This window comes from Neophocaena asiaeorientalis, unplaced genomic scaffold (assembly GCF_003031525.2).
Source record: "Neophocaena asiaeorientalis asiaeorientalis breed wild unplaced genomic scaffold, Neophocaena_asiaeorientalis_V1.1 scaffold1644, whole genome shotgun sequence".
In the NCBI taxonomy this organism is placed as follows: domain Eukaryota; kingdom Metazoa; phylum Chordata; class Mammalia; order Artiodactyla; family Phocoenidae; genus Neophocaena; species Neophocaena asiaeorientalis.
The window spans coordinates 218,379-233,119 of NW_020171908.1; the positions used below are offsets into that span (position 1 = coordinate 218,379).

Here is a 14,741-nt window from a genome sequence, read left to right on the forward strand (position 1 = left end):
CTCCCTGGTCATATACGTTCCAGTGCGATCTGATGTGGCGTATTTGGGGGAACTGGGGAGAAGTAACTGGCCTTCCAAGTCCAGCTTGCAATCAGCACACTCTCAATTAGAATCAGAAACGACAGGAAACTCCTGAGCGAACGCTCTCAGCAGCTGACCCCGAGGCGCACACTTCCGGGCGCTGCTCCTCGTTTAGCATTTATTCAACAGCTAGTATTGACCACCCGCTCTGAGCAAGGATCTTGGTTACAGTGGAGACCTAGACACGGTATTGACCCTGAAGGTGCTCACGGCCTGTGTGTACGCATGTGCTGGCCACGTGTGCATCTAAGTGGACACATCTGTCCCAGTGTATGCATGTGTCTGGGTGTAAATCATCTAAGAGTGTGTGCGTGTGTGTGTGTGTGAACAGGGAGAGTAGGCACGGGGAGGACAGATAAAAAGACTTCTTCAAAATCAGTCTGGGTGTATCATCTAAGAGTGTGTGTGTGTGTGTGTGTGTGTGTGTGTGTGTGAGTGTGTGTGTGTGAGAGTGTGTGTGAGTGTGTGTGAGTGTGTGGGTGAGTGTGTGTATGAACAGGGAGAGTAGGCACGGGGAGGACAGATAAAAAGACTTCTTCAAAATCAGTCTGTCAAGGAATAGTAGAGGTAAGTAGAGGTAAGCACAGTAGAGGTAAGTCTCAGACAACTGAGGGCTGAGACTATTTTGGCCCGAATGTAGCTTGGAGTGCGGGGCATGGGGCTCCTAAGAATCCAGGTTGGGGAGGTGAGCAGAGACCAAATCACACCCCCGTGTCCAAGTGTGAGACAGAAACAACACACCGTATTTCCCCCACTCACCCTCTGCTAGAATCAGAATCCCTGGAATATTCCTCTGTACTTTGTCCACTGGTAAAACCTGAAAATCCTTGACCCTGGTCTCCACCCTATTTCTTCATGCCCCAGAGAGTCATCGTGCAATACATAAACAGACCTGACTGCAGCTGGTGTAGGAGAGAAGGGGGAAGCTTGGCCTCTCTCTCTCCTGAAGCCACAGCTCTCTGTGAAGATGGAGCGTTCCTACCTCTTACTTAGAAAACATTCACGCACAGGGAGGTGCATTGACAAGCATTTTAATAAACACCCCGCCTGGACTTCCCTGGTGGCGCAGTGGTTAGGAATCTGCCTGCCAGTGCAGGGGACACGGGTTCGAACCCTGGTCCAGGAAGATCCCACATGCTGCGGAGCTAAGCCCATGCACCACAGCTACTGAGCCTGCGCTCTAGAACCCACCTGCCACAACTACTAAGCCCGTGTGCCACAACTACAGAAGCCCGCGCACCTAGAGCCCATGCTCCGCAACAAGAGAAACCACTGCAATGAGAAGCCCGCGCCCCGCAACGAAGAGTAGCCCCCACTCGCCGCAACTAGAGAAAGCCCGCGCGCAGCAACGCAGACCCAAAGCAGCCAAAAAAAAAAAAAAAAAAAAAAGATGACTCTTTAAAAATGAAAAAAAAAGAACACCCCACCCCTCTCTCCTGTGTTAAGGCAGGAGCATGAAGGCCTGCTTCCTGCAGCCAATGGTTTAGATTCCAGACTCAGGCGAGTTGATGTGAAAGGTCTGATGGGCCTGCCTGGATGGATATCCAAATAAGCAATTTCTTACAAACATGGAACCCAGTGATGGCGAGACCCACAAGGTGATGAAAGAAGCCCAAGATAGCATCAGAAATGACCTAATAGAGGGGGAGCTGGGGCAGAGGTGATTGGCATCCCAGCTTTTGCTAAATTTAACGTGACTAGCCAAGTAAGAGAAGTCATTATTGAGAAAACGTGGAAGTCCAGCCAAGAGTTTGGGTGATGGAAAATTAACTATAGTTGAGACATAAAATTTTACAATGTATGGATTGTAGAATGATTGGATGTCTTTCGTATTTTAAGAATGCAGCTCAATGGACCATCTCTTAGCATTATCCTGAAAGCTTACACTTTTGATTAAAACCTTCAAATCTATCTTAGAGATCCAGGAAAGAGTGTGCATACCTTAAACCCAAACATTCTACCACCTGCACAACAGGCATTCCCACGTTTCCTTCTATCTTTAATTTCATTAAAGGGGTTGTGGCCAAGCTAGAATTCTTGTATGCGAATTTTGTGTAGAAAATTCAAAGAAGTTAGAGATTTTAAAAGATTCTTTAAGAGTTTACACATAGGGTTATTTTCAGGGAATACAATTTCAGACCCAAACTTAGCTACTGTGTTTGGGAAAACGACTGATGCAATGCCTTGGGTACTGCCTACCTGGAGGGGCTGGAGGCTGGCTTGGGACAGACCCCAGCACAGCCCAGGGGGACAGTCCTGTGACCCATCACGTGCTCACTGGGAGGAGCACGGAGACCAAGGAGGGGGGAGGTGAGCTGCAGGCAGGCAGACGTGAGTCCTGGCCATTCTCCTCTCCAGATGTCGCTCTGTTCCTTTCCACCTTGTCTGTTTCACTTACATCCACTTTCCAAACTCAGCCAGAATCTCAAGTGCTCATGTAATTGCACTGGGCTGGATGATGAGAGAGCCCTGAGGTTTGGAATTACTCACGCCAAGACCTGTCACACCAGAGAGCATTGTGTACCATGAACAAGAAGCCCAGAGGAATACAAAAGTAATAAAATAAGTGTGCTTATGCGGTGTGTAGCAAATACAAATTTCCACGATATGCTAAATAATAAAAATGTTTCTCAAGAAATATCTACCCTAATGGAAAGGAATCACATGGCCTTAAATCGGCTGAGTTCAATTCATTCAGCATTTATTGAGATCCACTTATATCTGAGGCACTGTGAAAACCAATGGGAATGAAAAGTTGAACCACATATGATCACACTGGCGACGATTCTGTCCAGCTGCCCCCTTGCCCCACAACTTGTTCAATAAATCTAAGGAAAGAGCAAACATCAACTGACTACCTGCTCTGAGCCAGGCACTGTGCTAGACTCTGAGGCTATCAAGTTGGTTAAACACACAGTTCTTATCCTTAGGAACTCATAGGCCGGTGGCCATTGCCTTTTTTCTGCTGCTTTTGTAAAGAACAGAAAGTCTTACCATCTGAAGTCATCATCAGTATAGCAATAAAACTCTGAAAGATGCTAAAACTTGGCCCGGATCGAGAGGAGAAAACCATGCAGAAAAGATGGAGTTTCTAGCAAAGAGACACAAAGAGACAAGAAAAAGGAAAAACTCTCAGTCACTTCCTTAGCATTGAACTCTTAAGTCACGACATATATATTCTGGTTCAGCACACTTTCACCTTCTGTGGCTGTTTTATTCCCATGTATTTGAAATAGGGCTGTAAGACGTAGCAAGTAAAAATACAGGAAATGCAGTTAATTTTCAGATAAGATTGAATTTCTTTATGTGAAGTTCAAAATTAACTGAGTGTTCTGGATTGTATGGGTAAACTCATTAGAAATTAGCTCTGTATTTACAGAGATTTGTGTACCCAGCTCTGGCGGGGAGCGCCCCTTGTGAAGCACATGCAAGCTCTCTGCTTGAAGTGCTCTCTGGATACGCGAACTGACTTAGCTTCTCTGTTCAAAGCTCGTTTTGTTTTTATCAATCTTTGATTTAAGCCAACATCTTTGCCTGTTTCTTTGAAGAATTTTATTAGCTTTTTAGAGTTTTTGCCTGCTTAGGTGTCTCTCACTCCTTATAAGTTTTTTTTTTTAGATGTTGTGGGTAGGAGTTTGTTAATTTATTCATTTAGGTTTGCCGTGTTGGGTCTTCGTTTCTGTGCGAGGGCTTTCTCCAGTTGCGGCGAGCGGGGGCCGCTCTTCATCGCAGTGCACGGGCTTCTCACTATTGCGGCCTTTCTTGTTGCGGAGCACAGGCTCCAGACGCGCAGGCTCAGTAGTTGTGGCTCACGGGCCTAGTTGCTCCGCGGCATGTGGGATCCTCCCAGACCAGGGCTTGAACCCTTGTCCCCTGCATTAGCAGGCAGATTCTCAACCACTGCGCCACCAGGGAAGCCCTCCTTATAAGTTTTTATCCGGTCTCTATCAGAGTAATAATTCCATTCTTGGTCTTACTTCCTAGAAACTACTGGACCATGCATTCCATATCAAGGTGCCAGTTGGGCGATTAGTGAATTTTAATCAGGCAATGCAGTGCATAGTAAACCCTGGAAAGTTCTCATCATTGACCCAACAAGGAGAAGAATAGCAGAGTTTGTCCTGCTGTGTATGTGAAACCAGTCAGAGCAATATTCTTGGTATAGGACATTTGGTTTGAAATACACAAGCTCCTTGGTCAAATTCAATTAGTCCAATTCATGTATTCATTCACAGATACCTGAAAGGGAAGGTGACAGAAAGACTTGGGGAGCCGGTCATCCATAGCTGTGCATCCAACACAGTGGTGGCTCACCTTATGTGGTTACTTGAATTTAAATTTAAATGAATACAAGCCCCACATGGCACTAGCCACATCGCAGAACTCAGTAGCCACAAGTAGCTAGTGGAGCCTGTACGAAGCAGTGCAGGTTACAGAACATTTCCGACAGTGTCAAGTTCTATTAGACAGAGCAGATCTAGGGGAAAACAGATATGGAACAGTTAACTTCACAACTTGTTGTTTATAGTAATTGTAATTATGTTGTGACATGAAGTAGAAGTTCAAGGAGGTATATGGTCACGTAACCTTCTGAGGAAGGGACATTTGGGTGGAAGCTAGCACACACGGGGTCGAGGGGCAAAGGGGACTGTCTGGGTGAGGGGCCAGGTGTGCAACACTCCTGAGGAGGAGGGGCAAGCAGCACTTAAGAGAAAGACACACGGCACGAAGGAGGCGGGAGGCCAAGGGGAAGCTGGAGGTGCAGGCAGGAGCCTGGAGGCCAGGCGAGGACTCAGGCCCTACTCCGAGTCCCCAGCAGGGAGGCTGGTCCTCCTTTGAAAAACCACTGAACCGCCTGTTCACCCGTAAGTCTAGCCCACAGAGTGGCCGGTTCACAGACGTAGGGGCAGAGGCCACACCGGCAGCAACACTGACATGTCTCCATGTAAGTCAGAAAATTCCAGTAACATTGTCTGAAGTCGACACCTTATCGCAATAAAGTGTCAACGAGTTAACTCCATGAAGAATGCCGAAGGAAAAAAGTGATCTGAAAGTCATGAAAACTTTTTCAAACTGAAAATGTGAAGAGCTCAGAAAAGTCATCCAAGTCTAAAATTTAAAAGAAAAAGAATTAAGGAGTGTGCTTGTGTGTGTGTGCGTGTGCGTGTGTGTGTAAAACAATTCAGAGAATGAATTAAATCTGAGAATGGCTAACACTCCCTGAAAACGTTCTCCGAGGCGGCGGCCCAGCACATCACCTGCATCCTGTCGCCCCACCCGTACCGCAGCCCTAGAAGGGAGTCCTTGTCTCCGTGACAACGAGGAAGCTGAGTAATAACTTAGCCATTTAAAAACTCCATTAAAGGGGCTTCCCTGGTGGCGCAGTGGTTGAGAGTCCGCCTGCCGATGCAGGGGACATGGGTTCGTGCCCCGGTCCGGGAGGATCCCACATGCCGCGGAGCGGCTGGGCCCGTGAGCCGTGGCCGCTGAGCCTGCACGTCCGGAGCCTGTGCTCCGCGACGGGAGAGGCCACAACAGTGAGAGGCCCGCGTACTGCAAAAAAAAAAAAAATTCATTAAAAAATTAACAGAAACTATACCCAAGGACGACTGCCCTAAGTCTTCCGTTGCTGTGGAAACCAGCAGTGTTCCCTCCCAGGCATCCGAGGCCGCGGTTTCTCCCTGTGTGTCCTGGGTGTTCAAAGGGCAAGACTCAGGAGTCCAGAGAATTTGAAATCAAGAGCTAAGCCGCACCAACACACAACAGCCATCGTCACAGCACGGGGCGTGGGGGTCAGGACCAGCCTCCCCAAGCTCAGGGGACACAGGCCCCAGAGGGCCTCGTCTTTGCCTCAGCCCCAGCTGGGCTGCTCTCCTCAGGGGCCAGCAGCCACTGCCCTCAGGGCGCCTCCTAAAGGGCTGGGGATCCTTGCACAGGAAATGACCATCCTCCCCACACCCTGAGTTAGCAATAGAGGAATCAGGAGTGCAGAAAGGTGGGCAATTCAGTTGGTTTCTAGCCTAATTCCTTCTCCAGGAGAGTACTTTAAACACCATCCCAAGAATTCCTTGGCGGTCCAGTGGTTAGGACTCCGTGTTCTCACTCCTGAGGGCCCAGGTTCAATCCCTGGTCGGGGAGCTAAGATCCTATAAGCCACAGCACGGCCAAAAACAAAACAAAAACACCACCATCCACAACCTCTAATATTAGTTTTTACAAGCCTCAGACATGGTAAGCTAGTTTGGGGAGAAAAAAACATAGAGCAGGAAAAGCATAAGAATAATACACATTTAATTCCGATATTTAGAATGCATTTGGGGGACCTAAGTTTTGAAGTGAAATAATGAACAGACTAACCTGAAATGTTTTCCTACATTTCAGAAGAGACTGGTGAGTCTGACCGCTGCCTGCAGACCTTGTGCTGTAGCCGAACCAGAGGACACATCAGGAACCTCGGGGTCCAAACTGGAAGAGACAGGAAAAATCTCAGTTCATGTCAACTATTGTGGTAATCACTACTTTTTCTTCTAAAAACCCTAAATTTTAAAAAATATTTGATGATTTTTCAGTCAGGCCAGAATATAAGACATTTAATGTCATCTGTCTCCACAAGTATTTCTATAACAAGGGAAGCAATCAATAATAGCTTAAATTAATGATCCTACAATCCCACTTCTTGGGCTTATATCCAGAGGAAACCATAATTCGAAAAGATACATGCACCTCGCAATGTTCACTGCATCACTATTTACAACAGCCAAGATGGAAACAACCTAAATGTCCATTGACAGATGAACGGATAAAGAAGACGTGGCACATATATATACTACTACTAGTCAGCCGTAGCAAATAATGAAATAGTGCCATTTGCAGCGACACGGATGGACCGGGAGATGATCGTACTGAGTGAAGTGAGTCAGACAGAAAAAGACAAATATCACATGACATTGCTTATATGCGGAATCGAAAAAAATGATACAAATGAACTAACTTACAAGACAGAAATAGACCCACAGACATACAGAACAAACTTACGGTTACCGAAGGGGAAAGGTGGGGGAGGGATAAATTAGGAGGTTAGGATTAGCAGGTACAAACTACTGTATATAAAACAGATACACAGGGCTTCCCTGGTGGCGCAGTGGTCGAGAGTCCGCCTGCCGATGCGGGGGACGCGGGTTCGTGCCCCGGTCTGGGAGGACCCCACGTGCCGCGGAGCGGCTGGGCCCGTGAGCCATGGCCGCTGGGCCTGCGCGTCCAGAGCCTGTGCTCCACAAGCGGGAGAGGCCACAGCAGTGAGAGGCCCACGTACCACAAAAAAAAAAAAAAAACAGATACACAACAAGGACCTACTGTACAGCACAGGGAACTCTATTCAATATTCTGTAATAACCTATAAGGGAAAAGAAATCTAAAAGAGAATAGACATATATGTAATGTATAACTGAACCACTTTGCTGTGCACCTGAAACTAACACAACATTGTAAATCAACTATATTTCAGTGACATTAGCACATTATATATATGCATATATATGTACAGTAAGTTATATATATGTGTGTATATATATTTTATATGTGCTCCAAAATGCTAGCAGTGATGGGGATTATGGTGTTGATATTGGCTATTGTGAATGATCTCGCATTTCATCTATGTGCTACTGCTATACTTAGAAAAAACAGTTTTAAAATGAGGTCTCTTTATAAAGACAAAAAAATAGCGTAATTTATTAAGCACTAACTCTGTCAGGCACTGTCCTGAGAATTTTACGTGTATGAATGCATGTCCTCTCCATACCAACTCTACGGAATAAGCATTACTGTTATCCACTGTGCCAGTTACTAAGTGATTGTAAATATCAACTATGCAACGATCAGGGACCTTGGAGACATCACGCTAAATGAAAGACCTTAGTCAAAACAGACCACCCATTGTATGATTTCACTTATATGAAATATAAACTTTCAGAATAGGCAAGTCTGTAGGGACAGAAAGTAGATTAGTGGTGGCCAGGGACTGTGGTTGCCAGTCGTTGGCTGCGTGTAGCCTGGGGAACACAGCCGTGGCATGACAGCCATGGTGGCTCCACAGGGACCGTGGCTTGAGGCTGTCAGTCAGCCGTACTCCGCACAGCAGCTTTGCTGGAAGGAGCCCTAAGGGATCCACCACCGTGGCTGCCACACGGAGGCCTGCCCGGCGGGGAACCGGTCCTTCTATGGTACCTGTGGGCGGTACCTGAGAGGAGATTTACAAAAGGGAGGTAGTGGGGTGAATGACACCCCACCATGGCAGGCACTTATTGGGCCAAGATTGAAACTTGTCATCCTTTCTCCTGGACCCGTCCTAAGTTCCTCTCGCTCTCGGCTGTCCCGTTGGCTGTGGGCCGTGGTGCCCTGCAGATGGAATTAGCATGGCCTGCCTCCAGGACCCCAGAGAAGACATCCGGACTCCTCTATGGGGGTTTAACACAAATCCACACAGCATCCAGCCCCACGGGCACCGCTGACACTGCAGGGTCTGCCATATTGTATGGCTCCAGGGGCAGGGCTGAGGCAGCAGGACCCACCGCAGAGCTTTGCCCTGCTCTATCCTCCGTGTCATCCAACACACAGGCCTGAGCACCTCCCAGGCATGTAAAGTGGCCTGCAGAGGTCAAAGAGGCAGTCTGGGCAACGTGTGCTAGGGATACGAGACACAGCACTTTATGTGTTACTCTGGAGGGGACATCTGGTCACCCCCTGGACCCCTAAAAACTTAACTCAATGGCAGCACCCTGAATTTTTGTATGGCTTGTCCCCCACCTTCTGACGCATACGTATCTTACCAAAGCCTCCAACAGGCTCACCGCTGCTCGCCTGACTTGTCCAGTCAGCAGGATGCCATCAATTTAATGAATTCATATGATGCTTTGCTGGATGGCCAGTGGTCCGTATTTCCTTGGACTGACACAGAGGGCAGGAAAGCTAACAGAGTCCTGGGACAGAATTATAAACAAATGTTATTGTCTGTTCTACACGAATACAAACTGGTTTTGTTCCTTTTTTCTGATGGGAATGCAAAAGAGCGCATCCACCAAACAATAACCACGTCTGGCCTCCAGCTCCAAATGCGCAAATGGAGCTCCTACTTGGTTGACCTTGGGTCGTCTACACGGATGCAGAAAAGGTAGGAAACTTGTGCAAGTTCACACAGAAAATTGTGCGGCCAGAAAGGGACACGGAATCCTACACTAAAACATTCTTCTCACCAGTATGTGAAATGTTGCAAGATTAGCAATGCTTTGGTAGGAGACGCAGGCATAGATAGAGGCCTGTAGGTGGAAATGCTTTCACCGTCCCTCTTCCATCCTTGGTCTGGGACCTTTCTTTGCATCCTATGGAGGGGATCTCTCCATCAGGACTTCCTACTCGACAGCTACTGACCCGTTTCCTCTTTGCCTTTTTAATGGGAACACCCACCATGTGTATGTCCGGTCACAAAGTCGCCTTGACAAGTACCATATGAAAATACCAGGAAGTCAAGGGGCAGTATGGTTGCATAGAACATGCTTTGTTTAAAAGTATGTTTTTAACATTTAAAAAAATCTATTCCTAAAGGTTACTCTTAACACGGGCTACTTGATCCAACTCCATTCTTTGTGATAGTGCTAAGCCAATAAAGCCAGGATCCTGAGCTGTCATTTGGTATCAATCACAACTTTCAAAAGAAGAAAGGGGACAAGCTTAGACCAGGTGACTTCTGGGGTCAGGACCCTGAAGCGGTTTGGAGTCAGGGAGCCTCAATATTTGCAGAAAGGGGCCGTAGCCTCTATCTCCTGACAGCCTTGACTAAACAGAGGCCACGAGAGATGCCAGAACCACCTTAAATTCTCACCCTCCTTTTTCTATCGCGTGTCACAGACAACTTCCTGTCACCCAAACGCCTCCTTCTTTCCTTCTGCCAAGAGGAAAATTGTTAGGTGCCATCATATTCAATAGATGGTTATTCAGTCGCACTTGAAAATGTTCATTTACTGTAACAGGCTCATTATTCTAGGAATGTAGTTGGAACCCAGACTGTTATGACCTCAGGAAATAGAATATAACAAAACTATGCAGAATATTAACATTGCCCCCCAAACGGGGCAGCCCTTTCCTCAGGGAAAGTGGAGAATCCATCACCCCACCTTTCTCTCCTCTCACAAACTCAGCGATGGTTGGATCTCTGGGAACCTTAGGAGACTTCGAATCAAAAATCCTTAATGGACCCATGGAGAAACTGAAGCCTATCAGCTTAAGAAAATAGAACTTTTACTGTCCTAGAGCGTTTCCTCTAGTGACCCTTCAAATCTGGAATAGCCAAGAACTAAGCAAGAAAGATCTTTTGTGTGCTGAGGTGTGTATGGCATCAGGCAGCACGGAAGTTGGGTGGACTTATCTACAACCAGGTGTTCTGATAAGAACTGAAAGCATATCGAAAGGTGAAGGAAAATTAAGAGGGGGCATGAAAATCAAAGCCCCTATTAATAGCCTATGTAAAATGAGGGCGTTTGACAAGATGACAAGCTCTGACATTGTATTTCATGTCTATTATGCTTTTAAAAATTATTAATAAAATGGAGCTCAGTATAAATATAATGCCCTGTACACCATGCAAATAGCCGATGCAGGAATCTGGTTTGCTATTAATGATTTAGACTGGAATCTGTTCAACAAATGAGATTAAAATAATTAGAAGTGTAATTAGAAATGTTATCCCCTTGGGTGGGAGCAATGCTTAGGCTAATCTGAGACCTTATTTCTAAGCCTCGGCATAGCTGTGTTCCAGAGACCTCACTTGAGTTTGGTCTCCCTTTTTGGAGTAAAGTTTTATGGCCTCATGTGACTTTATAAAAAGGCCATCATTATATGCGCGCACGCACACACACACACACACACACACGAGCCATGTTTGAAATTTCTAATTTCAGCCTCTGAACAAAGAAACTATTTTGTAGTATAATAAGACATATTTACTAGTATTAAAGTAGCAGGCTTATTGTAAGTTTTACAACATTAAAAATGTGATGGGATTTTTAACCCCAAAATAATTTATAGCGCTTAACATTTCTCAGTTGACTTAAAAACACAGAGCCCAGACCAACAATCCAACAGATAAATGGGCAAAGGATAGGAACAGAGAATAATTATATCTTAAAAATATGAAAAATAGGAAAAGATACTCACTGCGCTTAGTATAAGAAAAATGCAAATTAAAACTATACCAAGATGTCATTTTTCATCAATCACCTTGGCAAAACTCCAAAAGTTGTTAGTACTTTTCACTGGTGAGGCTTCGGGAAAACAGGCCCCCTCATACCTTGCGGTGGTAGTGTAGATTCCTTCTGGTCCAGCGATGCTCTAGTTGGCAATAGCCATCAGAATCATCATGCATATTACCCTTTAACCCACTATTTCCCTTCTGTAACTTTATCCTACATGTAGACTTGCACACGTGCAAAGTGACATATAAAGAAGGCTTTCCATTGCAGCATTGTTTATAATAACAAAAGACTGGAAACACCCCAAATTTCCATTATTTTAAAACTATTTAAATTATGGAACATGCAGTTATTTGAAAAAATGAGGAGTCTTTCTATATATTGATATGGAAAAAACCTCCAGATCTATAATTTTGTGGAAAAAGCAAAGGTGAAAAACCTGAGAGTATCGTATATTCCTTTTGAGGAACAATGAAAGGAGAGATAAAAAAATATATAGTTGTGTTTGCTAGTATTTATATTTAAAAACTCTGGAAAGATGCACAAGAAACAAACAAAAGTTTTATGGGAATGAGATGGATAGCAGATAGAGGTAGAAGGAGGGCTTTCTACTACATACTTTTCATTTATTTTTCTTCCAGCTTTATTGAGATATAATTGATATATAACATTATGTAAATGTAAGGTGTGCAACGTGATGATATAAAGTATGTAGATATTGTGAAATGATTGCCACAATAAGGTCAGTAAACACATCCATCACCTCACACAGTTACAAGTTTTTTGTTGTATGTGTGGTGAAAGCTTTTAAAATGTACGCTCTTAGCAACTCTCAAATATGCAGTACAGTGCTGTTAACCAGAGCCACCATGCTGTACACTTCACTCCTGGGACTTATCCAGTTTACTACCTCTGGAAGCCACCAAACTGTTTTCTGTTTACAGGAGTTTTTGTTTTTTTAAGATTCCACATGTAAATGAGATCAGACAGTATTCGCCTTTCTCTGAGTGGGAATAACACAAAGTGCCCTCAGGCTTCCTCCACGTGGTCACAAATGTGGTGCACATATACACCACATTTCCTTATCCTTTCAGCCATCAGTGGGCACTTAGATGGTTTCCATGCCTTGACTACTATGAATAATGCTTCATTGAACACGGCTCAGCGGCCACGGCCCACGGGCCCAGCCGCTCCGCGGCATGTGGGATCTTCCCAGACCGGGGCACGAACCCGTGTCTCCTGCATCGGCAGGCGGACTCTCAACCACTGCGCCACCAGGGAAGCCTGATGGTTTCTTTTTTAAAAAAATTTTATTGGAATATAGTTGATTTACAAATGCTGTGTTAGTTTCAGATGTACAGCAAAATGATTCGGTTATACATGTTTCTTTTTTGTATGAAGTTTTTTGGTTTGATGTAGTCCACTTGTTTATTTTTGCTTTTGCTGCTGTATCTTTTCACCTACTAGAAAAATCAGCATGTATTTCATGGCGACTGATTTTTAAAATGTTCCTTAAAAAATACTTTGCTTCTTATTTAGACCTAGAGTTAACCATGATAAAGTTAGCCAAGATATCGTGAGAGTCCCAGTTAGATACCTTTATTACATAAAGGTTTAGTGACATGTTTAAATTATTATTTTACTATTATTGCCACAGCCTCCTAGTGGGCTTCCCCCGCACCTGCCATCAGTACATCTTCAAGCCAGCAACCAGAACCATCCTGCTGAGAGCATGGCTGAGATCGTGTCAGTTCTGCTCAAAACTCTCTAAAGGCATCCTGTCTTGCTCTTCATAAAATCCCTTTAATGGTGTATGAGCACCAGTGAAAGCAGCCCCCAGCACCTCATGTGCCAGGTGTCACTGTGGCTTCTTAGCTACAAATGCATCCTTCTTTGCCTGCCTTCTGATGCTGGAGCAGGTCCTGGGATATTCTCCTGGTGCAAGGCCCAGCTTTGTCAGCAGAGGGCACTGCAGGGGAAGGTGATGGTGTTTGATTTTTCTCTTATAGCTCAGCTGCCGGAGATCCAAAGATGCCCACTCCCAGATTACCCAGGGGATCATGTCATACCGTCTCCAATGAGTCTGAATATGTTGGGATGGGAGAGGACCATCCAGCTTCACCTTCCTCAGGTGCTCTGACTCAGCCCTCAGTAGCTCTCCCTACATCTGCTATTTCCATTTCCTTTAGGGTTCTCGCCATCTCTTAATAGGTAATCCTTCTTTTACTAGTTAATAATTTTTGTATTAAATTTCCCTATTCAAAAAATGAGTATGACAAAAATGGGTTACCTGTCTACATACTAACAGAGAACATTTTGAAAAGGAAATCAAGGAAACAATCCCTTTCACAGCATCGTCAAAAAGAATAAAATACTCAGTAATAAACTTAACCAAGGAGGTGAAAGATTTGTACACTGAAAGCTGAAAATGTTGCCAAAAGAAATTAGAGAAAAATAAATGGAAAGCATTCCATGTTCATGGATTGGAAGATTTAAAATACTAAAACTAGACTTCAGACTTAAATTGGTAAAATGCCCCCATTACAGTGTCCCCAAAGCAATCTACAGAGTCAGTGCAATCCCTATCAGAATGCCAATGGCATTTTTTGCAGAAACAGAAAAAAAAATCCTAAAATTCATGTGGAATGTTAAGGGACCCCAAATAGCCAACACAATCTTAAAAAAGAACAAAGTTGGAAGCATCATAGTTCCTGATTTCATAACATATTACAAAGCTACAGTGATCAAAAGAGTATGGTACTGGCATAAAGACAGACAAATACTGTATGATTCCTCTATGAAGGATCTAACTAACCAAATTCATAGAGATGGGAAGTAGAAGGGTGGTTGCCAGAGGCTGGGGGGAGGGGGACTGGGGAGTTGTTCAAGGGGTATTGAGTCAGTTTTACAAGATGAAAAAGCTGTAGAGATCTGTTACACAGCAACGTGAATACGCTAAACAGTACTGAGTAGTACACTTTTAAAAATGTTAAATGTAAGAATGGTTAAAAAAAAGGTAAAAAATAATATGATTAAACTTTGATGTCAAGGTATGATTAGGACATCTGATTTTCTGGGAAATGGAATGAGATTCTAAACAAAATACTACAAAATTTCTCAATCATAAACATCTTGCAGCATTAAAAAAAACACAAAACTATACTTTTGTCCTTGACTAGACCCAGACTAACCCTGATCTCACCTGTCATTTATTCTGACTTCCGTTCTGCTCCTCAAATCAGCAGACATATTCCGACCTCAGAATGCTTCCAATTGCTGTTCCCTCGGCCTGCATTGCTCCTTCAAGTCTTTGCTAAGATATCACTTTCCCAGTGAGGACTTTCCGTGACGCTCTAATATAAAAACCCTGTTCCTTGAAATTACCCTCTTTCCCAGCTTCATTCTTAGTCTAGTGCCAAT

At 44.5% G+C, this 14,741-nt stretch overlaps 1 long non-coding RNA gene across 1 annotated transcript; it reads right to left on the reverse strand.

The window, feature by feature from the left end:
- Positions 1 to 2,950: 2,950 nt before the first annotated feature.
- On the reverse strand, positions 2,951 to 9,044 carry LOC112397619 (uncharacterized). Its single transcript, XR_003002831.1, has 3 exons — positions 8,907 to 9,044; positions 6,439 to 6,546; positions 2,951 to 3,172 (listed from the first exon to the last, which is right to left on the reverse strand). It is a non-coding gene; the product is annotated as an uncharacterized LOC112397619 (long non-coding RNA).
- Positions 9,045 to 14,741: the final 5,697 nt, after the last annotated feature.